Here is a 19,054-nt window from a genome sequence, read left to right as displayed (position 1 = left end):
TGTTTTACGTAGGGTTGCCATGAGTCAAATTAGAGTTGGCGGCACCAAATAACAATTTCTATCATGAATTTTCCTTTGGCCCAAGCATTATTTAGAAACATATTGTCTAATTTCCAAACGTTTGGGATTTTTTTCAGATATTTTGATATCTCATTTACTTCTATTGTGGTGACAAAGCATAGCTTCTATGCTTTTGATCTTTTAAATTTATTGCAATATGTTTTATGACTGAGAATATAGTCTATTTTGGTTATTTTTCTACATACACTTGATAAAAATGTGTAATCTGCTATTGTGGGTGGAATGTTCTAGTCTGTATACTTGTTACTCTTTTTTTTTTTCTACTGTCAATTAAAGAGAAAGTTACATTGAAATCTTAGCTGTAATTATGTATTTTTTCTAACTCTCCTTTATGTTTTGTCAGTTTTTGCTTCATGTAGCTTTAATATATTTTATTAAATGCATAAACCTTTGTGATTATTGTATCTTTTTGATGAATTGACCCCTTTATCATTATGTCATTATCCTCTTTATCCTGATAGTAGTCTTTGCTCTCAAATCTCCTTTTCTGATATTAATATAGCTGCTGCAGATTGCTTTTGGTTAGTCTTGCATGTTCTTTATTTTCCCATCTGTTTTACAGTGATTTATTCTCTGACCTCAGGTGGTTTCTTCTCACACATGGTTTGATCAATATTCAGCCAAACTTCTAATGGACATCTCTGCAGATTTTAGAGTTCTATCTATGCAAATTCTAGATGCCTTGGTCTCCTACAATCTCCAAGCCCTATCTCTTCAACTCCTGAGACAGCCAAACTGTTTGGTTTCCTACTTCTTGTGCTATCTTTTAGAAACTTCCTTTGGGAAAAACTGGGAGAATCGTAGGGTTAGCACTGTAATTTCCCTTCTCTCAGAAATCACAGTCCGGTGCTACCTATTGTTCAATGTCAGAAAACAGTGTTTTTATATAATTCTAGCTTTATTATTAAGGAGTTATACATATCTGCTGTTACTTTATCTTTGTTGAAATGGAGAGCCATAATTTCTTTTTAACAGACCTATGCAGTGCCAAAAAATAAGCTTGAATTCCAACAATATAATAATTTCTTTTATACCTTCATCTGTTCCTGGACTATCCATTCTGTTACATTTATCTACCTGATTTATTTGTTTATTCATTCATTTATGGTGCCTAATACTACACTAATTTAATGACTCTATTTTTAAAGAATATATATTGGAATTATAATAATGTTTGCAATTGTATAATAGGCATGTTTCCAATTATATATGTTGTGTCTGTTTTTGAAATATTTATATGATCACCTGGAGCCTCAAATCATGTCCCACTGAAGTCCAGAAATCCCTTGCAGGGGGGTGAAAGAGGTGTTTTGTATTGTTAGTAGTTTTGCTTTCTCTGAGCTCTAGCTTTTCCTGAGTAAATTCAGTTTATAGAGCCTCTTGTCATTTTGTGCTTGCTGTCAACCTGTGTTGGCCCATATATGAAACTCAGCTCCATTTACAAAATTCCCTCACATTGGGGTCTGTAGGCAAAGCATTGCATTGTGGTAACATAAACAATTTCACATGAAATATCAGGCATCCCTCATGTTTTTAAAAGCCCTTTTGTTATCACAGTACCAGATTTTTTCTCAAATTTACCATTTGCTGCAGCCCATGCCCTGCTTTTACCTAAGTCAGTCCTGCTGATATCTTTTACTCTCTCACTCTAGTCAACCTTCTTCTCTCCCCATCCACCCACCCCTACATTTCTGATCATTTTTAATGCTGGTCTATTTAGTTATCTCTTTGACCATATTGAAAACTACTACTCCCGGGCCTCTGGTCCCATATTCACTCCAAGTAAATTGTCAGTGTTCTTTTCTGAATTAATTCCTTGCATAAGAATAATTCTGGTGCCCACTTTTAAGGTAATTAAATTTTCACCCCACTACATTGTAAAATGATGTTCTGTATCTTGCCCTTTATTTTTCTATTTAATTAAAACATTTGAGGATATGTATCATTCTTTGGGGTTTTGCTGCTGACATATCGTAGCCTTGGACAAGTGCAACAACAAAGTCCCAGTGCTAAGTTTCCTAAGATAAAATAATCATGTAAGGAGCTATATCAAAAATATCTGCACTATAAAAGGAGTTACTATATAAAATTTCTAGCTCAGACATCCAATAAGACATGCGTATATACAATTATAATTGGATCTAATTGAAGATTATCTACATTTTCTAATGTTTGACTATTTATTGATACAATTGATTAGTTATTAACTAGTTGTTGAACAGCCTTTTTGAGGGAAATGAAAATTAACTGTACATATGAATAAGATTAAAATATGTATATATCATTGATCCTGTTTGAAATTTGAGGCTCGTTTTATCAGAGTATGATTTCTTCAAAATTTTATACATTTTATTTTTCTTTGATCATGTGTATTTACCTACTGCCATTGAGTTGATTCTGACTCATGGCGACCCCATAGGGTTTCCGAGGCTGCAGATCTCTACAGAAGTGAGCTGCCACATCATATGTATTCAGTGCATTTAATTTAGAAAATGGCAGTGCTGCTTTTTAACTCGGTGATATTACCCTTTAGTTGATTTGTTCCCACAAGAATTACTTGTATGCCATCATTACTAAATTACCGCTTAGGTACCATAAGGCTAGTCAAAAGACTAGTGTTGTTGGTACCAGCTTTTAAGTTTCTTAATATAGAATATGTACCTGTGAAATTGATTATGAAGAATGTTTACAAATGAGTTGAAATTTAATACTCTCTGTAAATTTCAGAAATGAAGCAAAAACTTGAAGACAGCAATCAGAGTGAAGCAGTATTGATCAGGAAGGGCTCATGTGGTGAGTTTGGGGCAAGTTCTAAATGAGAGGAAACTGTTTCAGAAAAGGCATATCAGGTGGGGAGACTATTAACATGCTGAGGCACATAAGAAGAGATGAACACGGAAAAAGCAAAATGAACATGGAATAAGCAAAGCCTAGCCCTTTTTATTGGGCTCACACACATTCTTTTATATCTTATAACTGTTAAACAAATCATGTTTCAAATTCTACTCCACCACATACTGGCTATGTGGCCTTGAGCAAGCTTGAGTTTTCTTATCTTTAAAATGAAAACAAAATTACCTACCTTGAGGATAAAATGAAATGGTGAACATGAATAGTCTTTGTAGTCTTGAGTAAATAGTAACTATTGAGTTGATTACGTTACAGCTCTTAGTACGTGTTTTCATTATAAACAATATTTAGCACTTCCATTTTACAGTGCTTACTGTCATTCTGAGGAGGTTATAACCCTTTGAAGGGGCAGTATTTTATATCAGGCATGATATTCATAAGTATAGGTGTACAGTTTTTTACAGAAAATAATTGGCCAGAGTAGAGAAACTTTTTGGAGAAGTGTAACTTGTTAAAATAAGAGAAATGACCATTGGAGGAAAATGTTAAAGGATGAGTTAATATAGTCCCGATTTTATACAGTTGTATTTAGTGATGGAATTATGTGTGGGGACCATCATTGGCAGCACTATTTTAGGATTGTCTGAAGCTATTTTGAAAATTATTTCAATACAATGTCTAGAAAGAGGAAAGAACCTTGTTTAGTTGAGCACTAATAGTAGCTCTGGGTAATAATAGACATTAAGCATGGGCAAAAGAAGAGATGAGAAAAAAGAAATTGTAGAGTAATATAAGCAAACAAAACAACTAACTTAAAATCTGAATAGATGAATAGAGGTGAAAATGGCAGATTGACCCAGTTGCCTCTTTTGGTACCAGTATGCCACATAACATTTATTATTGATTATCACTGTAATCTATAACAAGATTGGCAAACAAAAATACCTTCCAGTGTTTTGTGGCTTTCATGCTGGGTCTTTCTGATTTCTGTCAGTGGAGCTGTAAATGTAATTTCAGGAGCAAGTACTTCTAAAATATTGACAACATGTTTTGTTCCCCCCCGCCCCCCTTGTATCTGGTCAGTATTCTGATAGTAATCTTATTTAGTTAATATTGCAGTCATTCTATTTTTTAAATTTTCTGTGTTTAGATATCATTTATACATCTACCTATTTCACTCACCGTTATGGATTGAATTGTGCCCTCCAAAAATATGTGCTGTAAATCCTAAATCCCCATACCTAAGGATGTAATACCATTTGGAAGTAGGACTTTCTTTGTTATGTTAATGAGGCCATTATTAGTGTACGGTGTGTTTTAAACCAATCACCTTTGAGATATAAAAAGGGCAGATTAGGCACAGAAAAGGAAGCACAAATGGAGGGAGGATACATACCACGTGAAGGTCACCAAGGAAGCAAGAAATAGAAACTGAAAAGAGATAAGAACCTTCTCTCATAGCCAATAGAGAGAGAAAGCCTTCCCTTAGACTCTGCACTCTGAATTAGAGCTTCTAGCCTCATAAAGCCTCATAAACTGTTAGAAAATACATTTCCATTTGTTAAAGTCACGCACTTGTGGCATTTCTGTTATAGCAGCACTCAGAAACTAAGATACCCACTGTTGTGTATTTAAAAGAAAATACCACCTGCCAAAAGAGTCTCTAAAATGTTTCCCCCCAGGAAGAAAGGAAATTACTCTGACATCAGTACGTGGTAACTTCTTTCTGTTTGTGGACACTCCAGTACTACCTTATATTTCTGCTTTACTGAATTCTTTTTAAAAGGACTTTAAGAAATCGACTGGAATTGACAACTCATGTCTCATAGTTGGCCTAGGAAAATCCTATCATTGGATATATATTTTAGTAAAATTCATTTGGATTAATTTGAAAGGCTTCCTATGCAATTATTTATCGAATAAAAGACGATAAAAATAAGACATAATAAAAATTGATCCATATACTGTTGCCTAATATCTTTTTATGGCACATTAGTTTTAAAACCATGGGTATGTGTAGTTTGGAGGGATACCTATATTATACAGTACTGTTTTCTGATAAATTTCTGTTTTTTTATTTGGTGAAAGTTCGGGAGACACTATAAAAAAGCATGGTATTTTGCTTTATGAGAACAAAATTCAAATAGGTTCTTTCTACAAGTGGTATTTGTCATGGAGTGAATTATGTTCCCCCAAATATCTGTCAGCTTGTCTAGGTCATGAGTCCCTTGTGTAATTGGATGATTGTCCACCATTTTTTCTTCTGATGTGATTTCCCTGTATGTTGTAAATCCTATCGCTGTGATGTAATAAGATGGATTGGTGGCAGTTATATTGATGAGGTCTACAAGATTAGGTAGTGTCTTTGGCCTGTCTCTTTTCAGATATAAAAGAGAGAAGCAAGCAGAGAGAAGACATTTGCTTCGGTTATGAGACCTCATACCACCAAGAAAGCAGTGTTGGGAGCAGAGCGCATCTTTTGGACCTGAGGTTCCTTTGCTGAGATGCTCCCAGACCAAGGGAAGACTGATGACACGAACCTTCCTCCAGTGCCCAAAGAGAAAGCCATCCCCTGGAGCTGACGTCCAGAATTCGGACTTGTAGCCTACTAGACTGTGAGAGAATAAACTTCTCTGTTAAAGCCATCCACTCATGGTATTTCTGTTATAGCAGTACTAGATGACTAAGACAGTGTTATACCCCTAAATTGTTTTTTGAGATTTGAAAAATACAAAGAAATTAGAAAAAAAGAAAATCAAGAAGTGAATGAATTTGTAAGTTTAATATTGATATTTATTACAACTTTGAAACCATGCATCAAGTTTTTCACAAATGTATTTTAAAAAGTATTAGCTAGGAATTAATTGTGAAAAGCTCCCTTGTTGCAGTTACTTTTAAAATTAATTTTTAAATGAATGTGCTTTCCTTGCAGTAAAACAAGCATGCTTTTACTGTAAGTTGTAATATAAAGATTATCTTTTGAGTTATTTTATTTTCTAAATTCTTATGAGAGATAACGAGCCAAGTTTTATACTCTAAGACTTGCTGTTTATATATCATCTACTAATTATTAAATATTACATAAGGGACTGCTTGCCTGTGTCATGGAAACATTCTTTTGCCAAAGGAAAGTATTATTATTTTATTTTTAATTGCAGCACTTCCAAAACAGTTATCCTGGAAGTTCCTTTTAATATTCTTGGAATTATATTTGCTTGTTAAATTTAATTGAACATAGTGTTGATATATATATTAGGATGCTTCTATAGTAAGGTAACAAAATGGCAAGGGTTTATGCTTTTACCTTGAGTATTTTATGCTTTTTCTCTCTTAATCATTTTTAAAAATTGTATCTAAAGAAAATCTAGAGGAGGCATTAAGTTAATGAGTACCTGATTTTGTTTTGGGTTGGTTTTGAGAAGTTTTAAGTTGATGTTTGTCTTAGTCATCTAGCGCTGCTATAACAGAAATACCACAAGTAGATGGCTTTAACAAAGAGAAGTTTATTTCTTCACAGTCCAGTGGCCTAGAAGTCCGAATTCAGGGTACCGGCTCCAGGGGAAGGCTTTCTCTCTCTGTTGGCTCTGGAGGAAGGTCTTTGTCATCAATCTTCCCTTGGTCTGGGAGCATCTCAGTGCAAGAACCTTAAGTCCAAAGGATGTGCTATGCTCCTGGTGCTGCTTTCTTGGTGTTATGAGTTCCCCATGTCTCTCTGCTCATTTCTCTCTTTTTTATCTCAAAAGAAATTTGAATCATGGCCCAGCTAAGTTGACAGATATTTTGGGGGACACAATTCAATCCATGACAATGTTGAACTAAGCGGTATTTTTTTTTTTCTTTTTTGAAGAGAAGACATTTACTTTGGTTATAAGACACCTGGGTGATACGTGGCACCAAGCTAAATACATGCCATGATTACCTCTTCATTGATGGTACAATGAATTATTATTCTATAACTTGCTAAGGTCCTTCATGCAGGTTTCTCTCAGAACTCTTCAGTGTATTGTGCTTCCGTCACTCACTGCTTTCCTCATGAAACCAGAATGTCTTTTAAAAAAATGAAGCAAAATTGTGACATATCTTTTAATATAGAAGTCTCAAACTCAGATGCCTATAGAGGCCACCATGTAGGTAAAATAGATGAATGAAGGGTAAATATGATCCCTGGCAACTAACACATGGCCTCTGTGCTAATGAGGAAGTAGGAGTGGGGACTCTCTAGAAAACTGTAGAATATATGCCGTCTTATTGGGAGTAGTCACTAAGCAGCTTTAACCAGTTTTTACTGTGTGGGGATGATGACCCAGAGTTTTCAGACCTTCCATTTATTTGTGCATGTTATGTACTTGTGTGTGTGTGTGTGTGTAGGTCATGTTATGTACTTGTGTGTTTATGCGTTTGTGAAATTCCCTGGTTTTTAAAGTTTGGCAAATAATTTTAAAAAACACTAAGTGGGTCAACACCCTTTGGCATATTAGCTGTCAATGAGCAAGTTGTATTATGATCTTTCATTATTCAGTTTGTCTTTAAAATAAGACTTTCTACCTAGCAGTGGATTATGCATAGATTTTTTTTATGTAAAGTGATTAAAAAAGAAAAAAAAAGCTTGATCCCAAATTTTTAAACCTATCAAAATATAAACCTGACCCAAGGTTGACAGGTTGATGACAAAAGACTGGTTAGAGACCATCTCTTTCTCTTTTCAACATCTGCAAGTCCACTTTCTTTTCTGTGTTTCCGTCCCTATGTGTTATACTATTTTTAGTCCTCGAAAACTCGATAAGTCCAGTTAATTCTACTTCCTTAATATAGTTCATATCCATTCACTTTTTGATTTCTCTGCTGCCAGTACTTATAGTTGAGTCCACCATCATTTTTTATCCAATTAATGATCTGTTTGCTAACTGGTCTTTTTGTCCCCAGTCTTGCCCAGTACATTCTCCACCCTTCAGACAGTAGAATGATCTAACTATAAAGTAAACCACAGCTTTACTTCACATTTTTCAGGGATTCATTCAGGATAAAATACGATCATCTTAACATTACCTGAATGCCCTTTCATTTTCGTACTCCATTCTTCTGCCACATTGAATTATTTCAACAATTACGTTTTCTTTTGTTTATGAGGCTTTATAAATATGGCCCTCTTTCATTTTCTTTCTTCACATGGGTACCTCTTACTGGTTCTTTAGCACTTAGCATGTATTTCACATCCATTAGAAAGCCTTTTCTGTCACCCAAGACTGGGTTAAGTGCTCCTTTTACTTGTTTCAGTCCCTGTCATCATTCTTAATCTCAGCTTTTAAGCTCTGGCCAGGCCTCTTTCCCTTACCCAGTCTGCAGCTAGTTGATGTGTGAAGGAGAGGAGAGGTAAACCGTAAAAAATTCCTTCTATTCTGATTACGTTGAGCACATGGTTATCTCAGCTATACCTTCAGTGACCAGAAGCCCATAAAATTTTTTTTTTTGCACTGTTTGAAGAACAGAGTATTTTTATTTTTTTACTTAATGATGCAAATGCTGACAATATGTATTCACGTAAAACTTTTTCTCTCTTATTTACAATCAAAAAATTGGTGAATCTAGAGGAACTGTTGTAATCACTATGTGGAGCATACTATGTTAGTATCTCAGTAGTTTATTCCAACCCATTTCTTCTTTTATGTTCTAAAACATCTTCATTATGTTGTTTGATGAGATAGACCCATAGGAAGGCTTGGTGCCCAAGGTTATTCCAACTTTCAGCCAAACAGGTTTGCTAATCAGCGGCTCTTAAACATAGAACTTCGACTGAGCAGAAAGGCCGCTCGGGATCCAGGCAGGGCCAGCAGCCCGGAGAAGGGACACTGCAACGTGGACCATGCAATCTTGCCAGATGGGCTCCACCCAGTAAACTTTTTAAGAGAGCAAAAGTAGTCGTCATCCCCTGATAAGTCTTTTTGTAGCTTGGATCTTTTCAAGGCAAGGCAAAGGCTCACGGTTTTGAATTAGAGTAGGAAAAGCCCTGATGATATTATATTTTCTTTTTCTGAGTCAGCAAGATACCTCTATGTCTGTAGTTCTCTCTCTCTCTCTGATTATTTCTCTCACACCACGCCCACAACAAACACACATCAAACAAGTAGAAACATTAATCATTGTTTTATTAGAAGTGATAATCATAGATGAAACCAACATTTCATGGGGACAATATTTTCAAAGGAAATGATTTTTCCATAGGTCTTTGAAAAACAAGATAATTCAGAAGCTTTAACATTAACATTAAGACTCCTTGCTGTCAAGTGGATTCTGACGCATAGCAAACCCATGGGACAGAGTAGAACTGCCTCATAGGGTTTCTAAGGAGCAGCTTGTGGATTCGAAGTGACGACTTTTTGGTTAGCAGCCAAGCACTTAAGATTGTGGCACCAGGGTTCTTGGCAAAGTTGTTTAAATAATTGAACCAGTGAAGATTTTGTTTGCTTCTTGTGTTTCATTGCCTTTTTCTTACTCCCCTGTTTTCAATATCTTAAAAAAAAAAAGCGACATACTATTTCATTCTATGGGGGAAATGGTGTTCAGTGGTAGAGTTCTTGCCTTCCGTGTGGGAGACTGGGGTTGGATTTCTGACTAGCGCACCTCGTCCACAGCCACCGTCCTTCTGTCAGTGGAGGCTTGTGTGTTGCTGTGATGCTGAACAGGTTTCAGCAGAGATGACAAACTGAGACAGGCTAGAAAGAAGGACCTGGTGAACTACTCTTGGAAATCAGGCAGTGAAAACCCTACAGATCACAATGGTCTGATCCACAACCAAGAGTGTGGATAGTACAGGATCCGACAGCGTTTCCTTGAGTTGTGCATGGGGCCACCAGGAGCTGGGGGCGGACTGGAAGGCAGCTAACACTAAGGATGGTATTCTGTATGTCCGGCAGTGTGCAGTGGGTCATTACCTTATTTGTGCCCTACTCTGTTCTTATACTAATGCAGCCAGAGATCAAATTGTCTGTTTTGGAAGCTGTGTCACACTGACTCTGAACTTGTAGACACCTGACTTTGTTAGGTGATGAGACTACTGTTTAACAAACTCATCTGTTCTATTAAACATACTTAGTCAGTCTGGCCAATGGTTTATCAATTTTGTTAATTTTTTCAAAGAACCAACTTTTGGCTTTGTTAATTCTTTCAATTGTTTTTCTGTTCTCTAATTCATTTAGTTCAGCTCTAATTTTTATTATTTGTTTTCTTCCGGTGCCTGATGGATTCTTTTGTTGCTCACTTTCTATCTGTTCAAGTTGTAGGGACAGTTCTCTGATATTGGCTCTTTCTTCTTTTTGTATGTGTGCATTTATTGATATAAATTGGCCTCTGAGCACTGCTTTTGCTGTGTCCCAGAGGTTTTGATAGGAAGTGTTTTCATTCTCGTTGCAGTCTATGGATTTCTTTATTGCCTCCTTGATGTCTTCTATAACCCAGTCTTTTTTCAGCAGGATGTTGTTCAGTTTCCAAGTATTTGATTTCTTTTCCCTGATTTTTCTGTTATTGATTTCCACTTTTATGGCCTTGTGGTCTGAGAAGATGCTTTGTAATATTTCGATGTTTTGGATTCTTTAAAGGTTTGTTTTATGACCTAATATGTGATCTATTCTAGAGAATGTTCCATGTGCACTAGAAAAAAAAGTATACTTTGCAGCTGTTAGGTGGAGTGTTCTGTATAGGTCTATGAGCTCAAGTTGGTTGATTGTAGCAATTAGGTCTTCTGTGTCTCTATCGAGCTTCTTACTGGATGTCCTGTCCTTCTCTGGAAGTGGTGTGTTGAAGTCTCCTACTATAATTATGGAGGTGTCTATCTCACTTTTCAGTTCTGTTAAAGTTTGTTTTGGGTGTATCTTGCAGCCCTGTCATTGGGTACATAAATATTTAATATGGTTATATCTTCCTGATCAATTGTCCCTTTAATCATTATGTAGTGTCCTTCTTTATCCTTTGTGGTGGATTTAACTTTAAAGTCTATTTTGTCAGAAATTAATATTGCCACTCCTGCTCTTTTTTGATTGTTGTTTGCTTGATATATTTTTTTCCATCCTTTGAGTTTTAGTTTGTTTGTGTCTCTAAGTCTAAGGTGTGTCTCTTGTAGGCAGCATATAGACGGATCGTGTTTCTTTATCCAGTCTGAGACTCTCTGTCTCTTTATTGACTGAGACAGGCTAGAAAGAAGGACCATTTAATCCATTTACATTCAGTATAGTTGTAGATAAGAATGTGTTTAGTGCTGTCATTTTGATGCCTTTTTGTGTGTGTTGTTGACAATTTCATTTTTCCACTTACTTTTTTGTGCTGAGATGTTTTTCTTTGTAAATTTTGTGTTCCTCATTTTCATAGTAGTTGAATTTATGTTTGCTGAGTCATTATATTTTTCTTGGTTTTTATTTTGAGTTATGGAATTGTTATACCTCTTTGTGGTTACCTTAATATTTGCCCCTATTTTACTAAGTAAAAACCTAACTTGTATTGTCCTATATCGCCTTGTTTTCCTCTCCATATGGCAGTTCTATGCCTCCTGTATTTAGTCCCTCTTTTTGATTACTGTGATCTTTTACATAATAACTTCAATGATTCCCTGTTTTGAGCATTTTTTTCTTTTTAAAATTAATCTTAATTTGTTTTGTGATTTCCTTATTCAAGTTGATATCAGGATGTTCTGTGACCTTGTGTTGTTATCTGATGTTATTGATTTTCTGACCAATTTCCTGTAGTATTTCTTGTAGCTTTGGTTTGGTTTTTGTAAATTCTCTAAGCTTGTGCTTGTCTGTAAATGTTTTAATTTCGCCTTCATATCTGAGAGAGGGTTTTGCTGGATAAATGATCCTTGGCTGGCAGTTTTTCTCCTTCAGTGCTCTATATATGTCATCCCATTGCCTTCTTGACTGCATGGTTTCTGCTGAGTAGTCTGAACTTATTCTTATTGATTCTCCTTTGTAGGAGACTTTTCTTTTATCCCTGGCTGCTTTTAAAATTTTCTCTTTATCTTTGGTTTTGGCAAGTTTGATGATAATATGTCTTGGTGATTTTCTTTTTGGATCAGTCTTAAATGGGGTTTGATGAGCATCTTGGATAGCTATCCTTTCGTCTTTCATGATGTCAGGGAAGTTTTCTGCCAACAGATCTTCAACTATTCTTTCTGTATTTTCTGTTATCCCTCCTTGTTCTGGAACTCCAATCACACGCAAGTTATTCTTCTTGATAGAGTCCCATGTGATTCTTAGGGTTTCTTCATTTTTTTAATTCTTTTATGTGATTTTTCTTCAACTAAAAAAAAAAAACAAAAAACTATTTATTGGTGTCAATTGCTTTATCCTCCAACTCCCCCACTCTGTGTTCCAGTTCCTCGATTCTGCTCCTCTGACTTCCTATTGAGTTGTCTAATTCTGTAATTTTACTGTTAGTCTTTTGGATTTCTGAATGCTGTCTCTCTATGGATTCTTGTAGCTTATTAATTTTTCCACTATGTTCTTGAATAATCTTTTTGATTTCTTCAACTGCTTTATCAGTGTGTTCCTTGGCTTTTTCTGTAGATTGCCTTATTTCATTTTTGAGGTCATCCCTGATGTCTTGAAGCATTCTGTAAATTAGTTTTTTATAATCTGCATCTGACAATTCCAGGATTGTATCTTCATTTGGGAGAGATTTTGATTCTTTAATTTGGGGAGTTGTAGAAGCAATCATGGTCTGCTTCTTTATGTCGTTTGATATCAACTGCTGTCTTCGAGCCATCTATAAGATATTGTAATGATGTATTTTATATTTGCTCACTGAGTCTTATCTTGTTTTGTTTTCTTTCAATATATGTAGATGGGCTACTAGATTGCGCTGTCTTGATTGTTGTAGCCTTTGAATCACTTATGTCCTCTTACCAGCTGGTTTGGGCCGTTACCAGAAATATAAGCCTAAGAGTCCATTCACTATTCTTGAGTAGAATCTGATTTTGGGTCACCAAGTGTGTAGGGTAGACTGTCACCTATTCGCTTAGAGGAGCAGTGGTGATAGTTGTGTGCCCCAGATTCTAGTAGCAGCAGGGGGTCACATTCCAAGGGGGGGTAGGATGCTCACAGGCTTCCCCCAAGTGCCAGTGAGGTAGGTGTGTCTCTATTCCTCAAGCACTTTGGTGGGTGGGCTCTGCAGCTGAACCTTAGGCACCCAATGCATGTACCTCTACAGATGGGTAGATGTCACTATCCTGAGACCCCTATGGCAGGAGGTTAGGTGGTTTGGGTGGAGCTTCAGCCCTCAGTTCCCCGTCGTGGGTCAGTGAGGGCTCTGTTTAATAGGTAGAGATATCAGACCTGGGAAACGTGTCTTTCCAGTAATCTGCTGTGCGTGTGCTGGCTCAGAAGCCATGGTCAGTTCCTCCGCTCCTGGTCCATAGCCCAGTGCCATGGTTCCTCAGCTGGGATGCCACACTCCTGGCTCCAAAACCAGTTGCTGCCTCCCGGTGACTTCTCCTCCTGTCAGCCGCATTGCTGAGCTGCCTGCGTGCACTGGCTGGGCTTCCCCCGAGGTCATTTCTGGGGGCTAGTGCTGCATCCCATGTTTTCGCTGTTTCAGGGTGCCATGCTCAGCTCCCCTGTGCCCAGTCCAAAACCCAGCACCAAGGTTTTCTGACTGGGACGCTGGCTCCAGGCTCTGAAAACAGTCGCTGCTTCCCTGTGGTTGCTCGTTCATGCTCTCATTAGCCCCGTTAGTGTGCAGCCTGCTTGCGCTGGCTGAGTCTCTATGGAGGTTACCCCAGGGGGCTAGGGGTTAGGGCTGTGTCCCGTGCCTGCCCCGCCTCAGCAAACCGCTATCAGCCCCTCCACTCGGCGCCAGGGAACTGCGAGGGCCCGAGGCTGTGGACTGGGTCACGGGTTCCAGAAGCGGTCGCTGGTTCAGGGCACAGGTTTTCGCTCACCTGTCACTCAGGTCAAATCTTTAGATCTGTGTTTGATGGTCAGGATTTGTAGATTGTCATGTATGTGATCGATTCACTTGTTTTTCCGAGTCTTTGTTGCAAGAGGGATCTGAGGTAGCATCTACCTAGTCAGCCATCTTCCTATGAAACATACTTAAACACTATCATTGGGATCAATGTAAAGTTTCCCATGAAGAAAAAAAAAAAATTATCTGTATGCAAAAATTTTGAGTCTTCTTAATAAATTTCCTTTTTTAGTCATAACATGTATTCTATCATTTTCCTGTAATTTTGGCTTAATCCAAATAAAAAATAACCTCCATAAAAGCATACGCCAATGATGGCTGCCAAATGAAGTACTCTGAAACCTTTGTCTAAATGTCCTGTATAAATATACTTTGTTTAACCTTTTCGGTAACAAAGTCATGTCCTGGTTTGGCTTAAATTTGAAAACAGAATCTAAAATAGGACAACTGAATGACTCAAATAATACCTGCATAGTATTAGCTGGATGAATTGAAAACATAAAAAAAACATACAAAATATAAATTCTGTCTTATGAGACTTTACTGCCTGCTGGAACTAATCACATTAACTTTTAGCCCACTTGAAGCTTTGTAATGCCTATATATCATTGGGGGAAAATGCCTTTCTTCGTGTTTATGAAAGGGAATATGCTGCTCTTAAATTGCCAGGTCGTTGCTGACTTCCACATAAATATAGCAACATAATTATGTGTTTTATTCTCATTATTGTAGTTATCATCATGATGATAACATTATGTAACATTATTTTGCTTTTTCTGTTTTTGTAAGTTCAGCTCCTGAAAGGAATAGAACAAGCATAATGGGTACCTTATTATTAAGAGAAAATTAGAAAACAAAAGTCATTTATTTATATAAAAAATATATATATAATATATAATACACTTTATTTCTTCTTTTTTTTTAAAGATTTTTTCCCCCAAATCTCTATTTCTCTTAAATTAAAAAAAAGCCCCTTGAAATATGACCTTTTCTTTTTAATGATTGTGCCAATAGTATATGATTTCTACAGGAATACCTTGAAATATTGTGGGTTCGGTTCAGGACCGCTTCAGTAAAGTAAGTCACATAAATTTTTCTGGTTTCCCAGTGCATGGAAAAGTCATGTTTACACTATACTGTGGTCCATTAAGTGTGCAATAGCATTCTGTCAAAAAAAAAAAAAGTACATACCTTAATTAAAAAATACTATATTGCTAAAAAATGCTATCATCTGAGCCTTCAGTGAGACATAGTCTTTTTGCTGGTGGAGGGTCTTGCTTTGATGTTGATGGCTGCTGACTGATCAGGGTGGTGGTTGCTGCAGGTAAGGGGTGGCCGTGGCAATTTCTTCAAATAAGGCAACAGTGAAGTTTGTCGCATCAATAGACTCTCCCTTTCATGAAAGATTTCTCTGTTGCATGCAATGGTGTTTGATAGTGTTTTACCCATAGTAGAACTTCTTTGAAAAATGGAATCAGCCTTCTCAACCCTTGCCAGTGCTTTCTCAACTAAGTTTATGTAACATTCTAAGTCGTTTGCTGTCATTTCAACAATGTTCTCTGTGTCTTTACCAGGTGTAGATTCCATCTCAAGAAACCTGTGTCTGAGCTCATCTATAAGAAGCACCTCCTCATATAATAAAGTTTCATCATGAGCTTGCAGCAATTCAGTCACATCTTCAGGCTCTACTTCTAATTCTCGTTCTCTTGCTCTTTCCACCATATCTATAGGTACTTCCTCCATGAAGTCTTGAACCCCTCAAAGTCATCCATGTGGGTTGGAATCAGTTTCTTCCAAACTTCTGTTAATATTGATATTTTGACCTCCTCCCACATATCAGGAATATTCTTAATGGCATCTAGAATGGTGAATCCTTTCTGGAAGGTGTTCAATTTAATTTGCCCAGATCCAACTGAGGAATCACAAACTATTTTCACCCCCAAAATAACTCATTTACTTGAATATTTCTGAATGCCAGTAACTACCTTCCCAATAATACAAAGGAAATCGTAAACATACTTTCAAGCCTTATTTCACTATACAAATGCCAGACAACACAAAAGTTTCACACATAATCACTCCTTATATGAATGGCTTTCAATACAAATGTGGTGCAAACCAACTTCCTTGTTTTTTAGGCAGTTACACCAGTATCTGCCACGATGTCAGACCGTACTAAAGTGGCTCAAATGCCTGCCAATAAACCTCCAGGAGTGGAAAACATCAGTAGTAGTTACATCTACCAGTATACATGAAAAGGTTAAGTAAGTAATTATAAAACTCTGTAGACCCTGGTGACCCAATGGTCAAGAGTTTGGCTGCTAACCAAAAGGTTGGTAGTTCTAATCCAGAACCCACTCCTTCGAAGCCCTATGGGGCAGTTCTGCTCTGTCCTATAGGGTCGCTATGAGTTGGAATTGACTCAATGGCAACTGTTAACAGATGTTTAAATATAGACTGATCTGATTCCAAAGCCTGGAAAAATGTGTTCACTCTATCTGTAAAGAGAAATGTAGCATTTGTTGAATAAATGACTTTTTGATCCTCAGGTATATTTTCATGAGCTTCCCTCTTACCTGTCCCATGCCAGATGTGGTATGTCCTTCTTTGCATTCACCTCCAGCCCTTGTTTCACCACCCTTTTTGCCAGTGGTGACATTTTCCATGTGGGGCATACTGGCTGTGCCAATGGACTAACATCTCTATGCAGACACTGAATCAAGGCCTTGGCCTTATTAGCATTTGCAATCTACACTGTCTGATTTCAAATCCTAGCTCTGCTACTTACTAGCTGTGTGGCTTTGGACAAGTTATTTAACCTCTCTCTGGCCCAATTTCCTTATCATTATATAATGACAATAACAATAGTACCTGCATTATATAGGAGGAGCCCTGGTAGCGCAAATGTTTAAGTACTTGGCTGCTAATGGAAGAGTTGGCAGTTTCAAACCCATCCAGCAGCTCCACAGGAGAAAGACCTGGCATTTGCATAAAGGTTACAGCCAAGAAAACCCTATGGGACAGTTTTACTCTGTCACAGGGAACTGCTATGAGTTGGAAACGACTCTACAGCAGACAACAAAAACACCAGATATAGAATTGCTTATATTTAAATTATTTAATAAATAACACTTGATAATACTACCTGTCATATAATAATTACTCAATATGTATTAAATAATATTAATATTTGTGATAACCAAGTCATGATTACTTTTATACTTTTTCCTTGGGAATGAAGATTAGAAAAGCAGTTTTAGTAAGTTGGTATTTTAGTAGCTAACCAATATTTAACAATTGCATTTTTTAACACTGAAATTTTTATTAGTAGTTTACCTCTGAAATAAAGAGTCATACTACAATTACTAACATTATCTGTTCACAATTTTGAGTGTGTTGTGATATATTAAATGATGGAGGGTGGAGTAAAAGGAGGTTCAAGCTGTCATGATGCATAAGGGTACCTGTGCTTTTTAATAATAATTTTGTTCTGCTCTACTTTCTGATATTGTAAAATACCTTGGTTTCAGGAAAGAAGTAAGAAAATTGGGGCATATCTGAGTGATAGGAAAAAGTATGTTATTTTTCTTATTAAGATGTCATTAACCTTTCAGTTATCCAAATTTGATGTGTCGACTGTTTTGTCAAAGCTATGTCAATTGCCAGGGAAATTCGAAAATACTTAGGAAGAACTTTACCTGCTTGGCTGGTGCTAAAGATCTGTCTCAATGGTAGGAGGAATTTGCATGGATAATATAAAATAATAGGCAATAGAAATATCCATTACATTTCCTTGAAATCATATTCGAATGTAGGTATTTATGATGTTTTAGTATTTCAGAATATATTTATAAAAATTCCACCCAGCCTCAGTCCTTTTCCTGCTTTCTATTTAATATCAAGAATTGAGTACATCACTTCTCAAAATGATGACCGAGACCAGGGTTTTGCAAATTACAGCCCCCAGGTCAAATCTGGCTCACCACCTGTTTTTTATAAATAAAGTTTTATTGAAACACAGCCATGTTCATTTGTTTACACATTATCTATGACTGCTTCACATTACAATGGCCTAGCTGAGTAGTTGCAATGGAGCCCATATGGCCTGCAAAGCAGAAAATATTTACTCTCTGGACCTTTACAGAAAAATATTTGCCAATCACTGAACTAGACAGATGTAAATACACATATGACAGCTTACTTCAACTTGATGTTTCATACATTTTGTGCAGGGAAAATTTCCCTCACCCACTAGATTTCACTAAGAATATCAGTAGTATTGGTTAAACATTGCTACTATTTCATGTATGTTAGTATTTTATCATCATTTAGGCTATAAACTCCAGTATTATGCCTATCATGGTAGGACTATCCTTAGAGAAAATGTAAAATATTACAAAGTAGGAAATGTGACTATTAAAATATTGAATGGAACAACAGATTCATCTCTTTATGATCCCATTATTTTCTGAAACTGTGAACTAATTTGTTGAAGTAAATAAAGTGCACTGACTTATGTATTTCTTATAGCTTGAAAAGAAGACATAAAATTACGGTTATTAAAAAGCATTAAGACAAGTAAACTATCATGAACATCGTCATCATTAGAGTCATTAAATAGAAGCCTATTTATTGATGTTTGTGTTAACTTAGCGTTTTGTTTGTATGCATAGTGTTCATTTCTCCTTAGCATTTTTTACCAGTTTGATCACTTTTTATTTCACTTTTGCTCATTTAGTTCTAGTCTTTTTAGTCGTTATTTCCTTGGCCCTGTGCATAGTTTTGGGATAATTTCAGTTCTCTGTTAGTTTGCAATCCAGAATTGAGATCAGTACTCAAAGAGAGCTCTTATTGGTGCTGAGAGTGATAGTGGGATTACCTTCTAACCCAGGTAATCTTGCGAAGAAGCATTGTACAGCATCATTATCAGCAGATAAAATCCATGTAAAGGCCACCTCCCTGCAGTCTGCTTTCTCTTTTTAAAAATAGGTTTGTAGAAACACTGTAGGTGGAATTTGCTAGGAGCAGAATCCAGCGAGAGTCATTCCTTGTAAGGATTCCAGAAATTCCTGCAGTTCATTTGTAGGTAAGTGCAGTTTACCAGTGCTGGGGAGATGCTGTTGATTATTAAAAAGCAAAACAAACAAACCACAGAGATGAGAGAAGAAATTCC

General features: G+C 36.6%; 1 protein-coding gene across 7 annotated transcripts in view; it reads left to right on the top strand.

Annotated features, from left to right (window-relative positions):
* NAALADL2 (N-acetylated alpha-linked acidic dipeptidase like 2) overlaps nt 1-19,054 on the top strand; it is a 1,621,055-nt gene that overhangs the window by 90,700 nt on the left and 1,511,301 nt on the right. For 5 of the 7 annotated variants that reach the window (XM_049867798.1, XM_049867808.1, XM_049867800.1 and 2 more), the window contains exon 2: nt 2,809-2,874. The exons of the other annotated variants lie outside the window; for them this stretch is intronic. The gene's annotated coding sequence lies outside the window, so the exon portion shown is untranslated. The remainder of the gene's footprint in view (nt 1-2,808; nt 2,875-19,054) is intronic. 7 annotated transcript variants of the gene reach the window in all.

This window comes from Elephas maximus, chromosome 23 (assembly GCF_024166365.1).
Source record: "Elephas maximus indicus isolate mEleMax1 chromosome 23, mEleMax1 primary haplotype, whole genome shotgun sequence".
In the NCBI taxonomy this organism is placed as follows: domain Eukaryota; kingdom Metazoa; phylum Chordata; class Mammalia; order Proboscidea; family Elephantidae; genus Elephas; species Elephas maximus.
Note: the sequence above shows the minus strand (reverse complement) of the source record. Positions and strands in the feature narration are given on the sequence as shown.